At 46.7% G+C, this 8,232-nt stretch overlaps 1 long non-coding RNA gene across 1 annotated transcript in view; it reads right to left on the bottom strand.

The window, feature by feature from the left end:
* LOC116077797 overlaps positions 1-5,700 on the bottom strand; it is a 7,068-nt gene extending 1,368 nt beyond the window's left edge. Inside the window, exons 1-2 of the long non-coding RNA XR_004113335.1 lie at positions 5,326-5,700; positions 76-229 (exon numbers count right to left, since the gene is read on the bottom strand). This is a non-coding gene — a long non-coding RNA (uncharacterized LOC116077797). The remainder of the gene's footprint in view (positions 1-75; positions 230-5,325) is intronic.
* Positions 5,701-8,232: the final 2,532 nt, after the last annotated feature.

Raw genomic sequence — 8,232 nt, 5'->3', positions numbered from 1 at the left:
AAAGGGAAGGTAGGGTAAGCCTAAGCTCCTATTGCTACTAAATAAACGTGGAAACACGGTTGCATCATATCTGACCGGCATCGGCTTCGGGAACACCGACAGTATTCCCCATCTTGGTTCAGTCATTCCTGGCGTCATCATTGCCACCATCACCAGGATCCTCAGGAAGGTCTTCATGGTGAATCTTCCTTACAAGGCGTTCAGGCACCCACACTGGATCTTGTTGATCCTGAGGAAAAACACAAACAGAACCTCGTGCCCATGTCAGCACAGGATCGGGCCCTCGCCAAGAGCCTGTCAAAATATCCTTCCACTTCACCATGCTTTTAGGTGGACCATGGGAATCCTGATGCCTGTCTGCTGCTGAGTGGCCTTGAGCGTCCAAATTTTAAAAATTTAAAATAAATAAGGCCAGAGATATTCTCTCCTTGGGGGTACGGCCTTGGCCTATTCCCCCTTTTTGTTTTTTGTAAGCACTCTTTTAAGGTGCAATGAGTGCGCTCCACAATTTCTTGTCCTTGAGGATTATATGGTAATCCGTGATTAAACTGTACCTCCATCTGCTTGCAGGAGGAGGCAAAAGTTTGAGCCATATAAGCTGGTCCATTGTCTGTTTTCAGCTGCTGTGGTTTTCCCCACGCAGCCCAGGCTTCTAAGCAATGCCCTATGACATTGCGAGCCTTTTCTCCACTCAAAGGTGTGGCATGTATGATACCTGAACAGGTATCTACAGACACACGTACATATTTTAAGGTTCTAAACTTGGAAATGTGGGTGACATCCATTTGCCAGATCTTAAGTGGCATCAACCCTCTAGGGTTCACTCCCACACCAGGAGGATGAAGATGAATCACACACTGAGGACAATCCAATACCACCTGTCTGACATCTGCTCTAGACAGATGGAATTTTTGTTGTAAAGTTCTTGCATTTACATGGAATGATTGATGAAACTGTCTGGCTTGGTCTAAAGATGAGCTCAGAAAAATACATTCCATTCTTGTCCATTGATCAACCTTATCATTACCCTCACTTAATGGTCCAGGCAATCCTGTATGTGCTCTAATATGCTGAATATAAAAGCGCTTTTTTCTTTGCCAGATTAAATCTTGCAGCTCATGTAATAGGGCACATACAGTACTACTATTCTTGATAGGACCTGCCAATTCTAATAATTTTACTGCGTTGACTACATAGGCCAAATCTGAGATTAAATTAAATGTGAACTGACATCTTTTAAATACTTCAATTACTATTTTCAACTCTACAATTTGGGGGGAGCCTGGTTGAAATTGGCATAGCACGGGCTCTTATCCTATCAAATAGGCTCCACAGCCTGTCTTTGAGCCATCAGTAAACACATTTGGTGACCCTTGAAGGGGTACTGCTGAGGTAACCTTAGGAAATATCACTGGGTGCTCCTTAAAAAATGACAGCAATGGAAGCTTGGGATAATGGTTATCAATCACTCCATCAAAACTACATTGTAATATTGCCCAATCATCTATAGTGCCACATAAAATCTTAATTTGATGACTGGAATAAGGCACTATTATGCTGGCTGGAGCAACTCTGAAAGACTGTAAACATTGCTGGACACCATTCAAAGCTAATGCGGCAATTGCCGCGGGATAATATTCAATAGACTTATTTGGAGAAACTTTTGAATAAATCCATAATAACGGTCCTTCTTGCCATAGCAATCCTGTAGGTTGACCATAAGTAGCAAATATGCATAATGTAATAGGCTGTCCTTCCTGCCATCTCTGTAGAAAGGCACTCTGCAGCCTTTCTTCCACTTTACATAAGGCTTTTCTTGCCTCCTCTGTTAACTGCCTAGGAGAATTAAGTGCCGAATCACCTATCAGAGTCTTATATAGGGGTCGTAATTCGCAATTTGGTAACTTCAAATAGCCTCTTATCCAATTGATATATCCTAATAACTTTTGAAAATCATTTAGAGTCTTTAAATTATCTTTCCTTATCTCAATCTTTTGAGGTACTATTTTTTCAGGTCCAATTTTCGCTCCTAAATAATTAACCACATTCTCCTTTTGAACCTTTTCAGGGGCAATAAACAACCTTTTCTTTTTTAATAACTTAAATTCTTCATAGGCCTGATCTATTATTTGTTCACTCTTAGCTGAAAGCAAAATGTCATCCATGTAGTGAAGGCATCTCAAGTCTGGAAAATTCTTTCTCAAAGGAGCAATGGCTTCTCCCACATACAGTTGACACATCGTGGGGCTATTTGCCATGCCTTGTGGTAAAACTACCCATTCAAATCTCTGATCAGGTTCTTCATGGTTACAGGATGGAATAGTAAACGCAAATCTCTCACTGTCTTTGGCACACAGAGGAATGGAGAAAAAACAATCTTTTATGTCTATAACTATTATGGGCCACGAGGCTGGCAAAGATGATAAAAGCGGTAAGCCACGTTGCACTGGGCCCATGATCTGCATCTGTTGGTTTATGGCACGCAGATCATGCAACAATCTCCATTTCCCAGATTTCTTTCTAATGACAAAGATAGGAGTATTCCAGGGTGACACAGACGGTTTTACATGCCTTAAGGACATCTGTTCAGCCACCAACTCTCTCGCTGCAACCAATTTTTCAGAGGATAGTGGCCACTGAGGAACCCAAGCTGAATCCTCTGTCTTCCAAGTTATGGGGATGCCCTCCTCAGTGGCCCCTAGGAAAAACCCAGGCCCTGTCTCTTTTGTCTTAGCTGTGTAGGTATTGGACTTTTCCTCCCTTGCAAATACTTTCCTATCCAAAGTCTGGAGCATATCCCATATCTTGCATCATGTGTTGGGCCGAATCAGAATACTCATTACTTAATTTGAATCCCATGTCTTTTAAAAGGTCTCTTCCCCAAAGGGAGATGGGGAGCTCAAGTACATATGGTTGCATATGTCCTGAGTGACCCTCTCGGTCCTGCCACTTTAATTGCCTTGCACTCATGTCAGGAGTTTTTGCATAGCCTAGGCCTTGGAGTGTTTGAGAAGAAGCTTGTACAGGCCAACCTGAAGGCCAGTCTTTTTTTGCTATAATACTCCTGTCTGCCCCACTATCCAAAAGGCCCAGGATCTTTTTGCCATCAACTTTTAACTCCAAGACAGGGCACTGGTCCAAATCCAGGGAAAGAAAAGTCAAATCTGTGCCTGTGGACCCAAAACCCTTTTTTCCTCTCTCTTGATCCCTTGCCGCATAGCGATCATGCAAGCTTGGCAAGATGACCAACTGAGCAATTCTATCTCCAGGAGAGATAGCTGTTATTCCACAGGGGATGCTACCATGATCTTAACTACTCCTGTATAATCTGGATCTATAACTCCAGGATGTATAATAAGTCCTCTTAAGGCTGATGATGATCTCCCTAACAATAAACCTACTGTGCCAGGTTCAAGGAGTCCTTTAAAATCTGTTTCAATTAACTGGACCCCCATCTGGGGTGTTAATACGAGTCTGGTGGTGGAGCAGAGGTCCAATCCTGCTGAGCCCACAGTGGCTCTCCACGGTCCCTCGGATGACGAAAGGTTAGCCACCTCTCCTGACTCTGTTCTTTGTCTTGATTCTCTACTGCCCCATATATTTGCAGGCCCTGGGGTCATGGGCCCCCGTCTGTTTTTTAGACGAGTACCACCATAACCTTGAGTCAAGGGCTGGCCATTGATGTCCTTTACAGAGCGGCATTCGTTAGCCCAATGACTTCCCTTCCTACATCTTGGGCATATCCCTGGCTGTCTAAGGTGCTGTCCACTCCCTGTGTTTTCTGCACGTTCTCTTTCGGGGCACTGCCTTTTAAGGTGTCCCATCTTGCCGCATTTGAAACAAGCACCTGGACTTCCTCCTCCTTTCCTGGTCAACTGCACTACTGCGGTAGCAAGGTCAGCATTAGTTAACGGCCCTCCAAGTTCTCTACATGCTTTCATCCAAGCTTCCAATCCCCTGCTCTTGTATGGGGTAATGGCAGCTCTACACTCCTTGGTGCATTGCTCATAAACTAGCTGTTTAATAAGCGGCATAGCCGTGTCTGGATCTCCAAAAATCTTTCCTGCGGCCTCCACCAAACGAGCTACAAAATCTGAGAATGGCTCCATAGGGCCCTGCAAAATCTTAGTTAAATTCCCACTCACCTCCCCTTTGTTGGGAAGAGATTTCCAAGCCTTGATGGCTATCTGATTGGGGTATCCTAACTGCTGGTTGGCAAATCTCCCCTGACCAAGCAGCATGTCTCTGTCCCAGGCTGGAATTCCATCTCTCTGATTAATGGCTGCTTGCTCGGTGGCATACTCTATTAAGAAAGCTTTCCAATCTCGGTATTGCCCTGGACTTAGCAAGCGCGGGCTAGGCCGTTCCAATCACTAGGTGTCATGCAGTGTCTGCCTAATGCCTCTACTTGAGCCAATGTAAAGGAGGCAGTAATGCCATAGGTACGAACCGACTCTGCAAGGGATTTAATTACTTTAAAATCAAGCGGTTCCTCATATCTATTCCCTTGTGGGTCTTGGTATACGGGATAAGCAAATTGTAATTCTGTTCTCACCTGAGTCCATACTCCCAGACAAAAAGATCTTCCTACATTCAGGGGCTGAACAGGCTGAGCCAGTGGAGCTGTCTGAACAAGATGGTGGCACAGCAGCAGTTTTGCTTACACCAACTGCTGCCAATGGGGCTTTGTCCTTTTCCTTTTTCTTCCCCCTTTTCCTCATAACAGTCCTCTCCAATTGTTCTATCAGAGCATGTAGCTCCCCTTCAGAGTCCGTGTCCTCTGAATCCTCCAAAATTTTTAAATCAGGGTAAAGAGAGGCCTTCTTTTTTCCTCCCTTTTCGCTTTCTGCCTTCTTAGATCTTTCCTCCTGCAGCTGTTCTAAGACTGATTCTCCCTCTTTGACTGCTTTACAACATCTCTGATCCTCTAAACAACTCCTTACCATTTTCCAAACCAGTCTTACCCCATGTTTCAAGGTTCCCTGTTCCCAAGCAAAATCTAGGTCCCTGCCAAGCTTATCCCAGCAGGACACTGTAAGGTTTCCGGACACCGCAAACCATGGAGCCACGGTATCACATTCACTCAAAAATCTTTGTAAGGTTGACCTTTTTATTTTTAAATTCTTAGCTAACAACAGCCCCTCAAGAGCCAAAAAAATTGGATGTGCCTGAGACGACCCCATAACTAAATAATTTTTTACTCTTTTTTCACTTACTCCTTGAACTTTACCCTCTCAGCTCGCTACCCCACGAGCTTTATACTCGGTCCGCTACTTCCATGGACTTTACACTCCTTTCCGGAGACCTTATTCTATCCCAACTTACCTGGGATCTTCCAGTGCACTTCCCTGACCGCAGGAGTTCTGAGCCTTCTCCTTGTCTGGTGCTCCCCGTACGCAGGTCACCAGTTGTCACGACCACCCTCGAGCCAGCCAGGACGACACAACACACTCTCGAGCTCTTCTCCAGCGGTTTATTCAGGAAATTCTTTACATCCTACTGACTGACTACCCGCCTGAATGGTTCTTCTGACCCTGGGAAGAGCCAACCCCCAGGTTAAATACTGTCTGGTCAGCCACTCAGGTAAAGCCACGTAGCGCAATCTTATTGGCTCACACAGAGGAAGCAAGCCAGTTGACCCGCCCATAACCATGAAAGGGCCGTAGGCTGGCAGGCCCGCGCCATCTTTGAGGTGCAGCTTTCCTCAGCTCTCCACAGGAAACCATGATTGCAGCTGCTGACGACCACGGTGACGATGACAATGATGACGAAGACGATGATGACGATGACGACAACGATGAGCACGACTACGATGACAACGATGATGACAACGACATGATGATGATGCCTTAAGCTTTATGCATGAGAGTATTATTGCCTGCATGTCAGGTATGACTGTGTGCCCCCGGGTGCATGCCTGGTGCCTACAAAAGCCAGAAGAGTTACAGACGGTTGTGAGCTGCCACGCAGGTGCTAGGAACAGAACGCAGGCCCTCGGCTACAGCAGCCAGTGCTCTTCATTCACCACAGAGGCGTCTCTCCAGCCTTCCACTCAGCTTCTGGCAGGAAGTCTTTGCTTGAGCTGCTAAGATCAAAGAGGAGTTCTCTGGAGGGTGGGGATATTTCTGTTTCTGATAGTCACAGAATATTTTTATATCAGGTCCCAAAGGATAGCTGGGCAATTCCTACTACTGTTTCTTACAAAACTAAAAGCCCCGGAACGGAGGCGTCTGACAGCAGGGCTGGAGCTGTGAGAAGGCTCTGTGGGTGTGAGGCTCTGGCCACCAAGCCTAATGACTTGACTGTAACTCCTGGATCCCTATGCTGGAAGGAGAGAGCTGATTCTCACACACAGGCTGCAGCAAGTGCACACTCAATGGGCAAATGTAGGGTTTTTTGTTTTTTGTTTTTCATTTAAATTTAATCAGCTATCCTCAGATCCTCGGGTTTGACTCTTCACTCCCTCCTTCAGCTTGTCCTTTGTAAATACCTGGTGGTTTGATGGAGTGTCCAACATGGGTGAGAGTCATCCTAAGCTGAGAAAAGCCAGAAAACCCTCAAAACAACAGATTTGGTTCCTTCAATGGCCTGCTCTATGGTCTGCTCCAATTAGATTCTGTTTTGTTTATTTACTTATTTGGTTGGTTGCTTAGTTTTTCAAGGCAGGGGTTCTCTGTGTGGCCTTGGCTGTCCTTGAACTCATTCTGTAGACCAGGCTAGCCTAGAACTCAGAGATCTGCTTGCTTCTACCTCTCAAGTGCTGGGATTAAAGGCATGGGCCACCACCACCTGGCTAGATCCTATTTTTATTTTTATTTTTCTGAGGTCCTAGGGGACAGGTCAATGCTTTGCCAGCAAGCTACATCTCCAGCCCTAGTCACCATCTTGAATTCACTCACAGAGATATACTGCTATCAGACCACCCTAGCCTTCACTCCATTCTCTCAAGGACTATCAGGAAGCCCCTCCTCAAGGCCAAAGGGCATCCCCCAGGATCTGTCTCTTCCCCGAGGCTCCACAGCTGCTGAGTCCTCTCTCTGTTCCTTAAGTCTCCTCCCCGGAGCCTGCTATGACTGAAAATCCTGGTTACATTCAGCTTCCTCCCACCCCAGAGCAACCAAAATGAACAGCTCTGGGCAATAGTGAAGTCTATAGCCAACAGCCCCCAGCCTGAGGCATGATAGAAATTACTGGGGACCTGGGGTGTCTTACTTAGGGATTTATTGCTGTGAAGAGACAATACGACCATGGCAAGTCTTATAAAGAAAACCATTTAACTGGGGCTAGCTTACGCTGGGCAGTGGTGGCGCACACACCTTTAATCCCAGCACTTGGGAGGCAGAGGCAGGTGGATTTCTGAGTTCAAGGCCAGCCTGGTCTACAAAGTGAGTTCCAGGACAGCCAGGGCTACACAGAGAAACCCTGTCTCGAAACCCCCCCCCAAAAAAAAAACTGGGGCTAGCTTAGAGATTCAGAGGTTTAGTCCGTTACCGTCATGGTGGGACATGTTGGTGCGCAGGGAGACACAGTGCTAGAGAAGATGCTGAGAGTTCTGTATCTTGATCCATAGGCAGCAGAAGGAGATTGTGTGCCACACTGGGTGTAGCTTGGGCATAGGAGGCCCCAAAGCCTGCCCCCACAGTGACACACTTCCTCCAACAAGGCCACACCTCCTAACAGTGCCACTCTCTATGAGCCAAGCATTCACACACCTGAGCCTATGGGGACCGTTCCTGTTCAAGCCCTGCCCCTGGCAGGCTGAAGCTTCTCCGCAACTGAGAAGCTAGAACCCTAGAGGCTGCTGGAAGAGCCGCTGGTGGGGTTGATATTCCCTCTATAGAGAGATAGTTAGCGTTAAAGCAACAGACTGGGTTCTGAGTACGCACGACCTTAGGTAAGGCCTCATTGCTTGCCTCAGACATCACCTGAGAGTCTACAACATAAATGAATAGACGATTAACTCTGGAGACTGAAGAGACAGCTCAGTGATAGAGTGGGAGTCTTCTCTCTCTCTCTCCTTCCTCAGCCCTGTCAACCCTCTGTCTGTCAAGGGCTCCATGGATCCTTCTTCCACAGAAGCTCAACTTCCTAGACAGGAAGTGGATTCTGCCTCAGCTTCAAGAGTCTTGAGGTTCCACTGGGTAGGTGACCCCATGCCGCTAGACTCTGGCCCTCTCACCCTTGGGTGACCCCATGCCGCTGGGCTCTGGCCCTCTCACCCTTGGGTGACCC

This window comes from Mastomys coucha, unplaced genomic scaffold (assembly GCF_008632895.1).
Source record: "Mastomys coucha isolate ucsf_1 unplaced genomic scaffold, UCSF_Mcou_1 pScaffold5, whole genome shotgun sequence".
NCBI lineage: Eukaryota > Metazoa > Chordata > Mammalia > Rodentia > Muridae > Mastomys > Mastomys coucha.
Note: the sequence above shows the minus strand (reverse complement) of the source record. Positions and strands in the feature narration are given on the sequence as shown.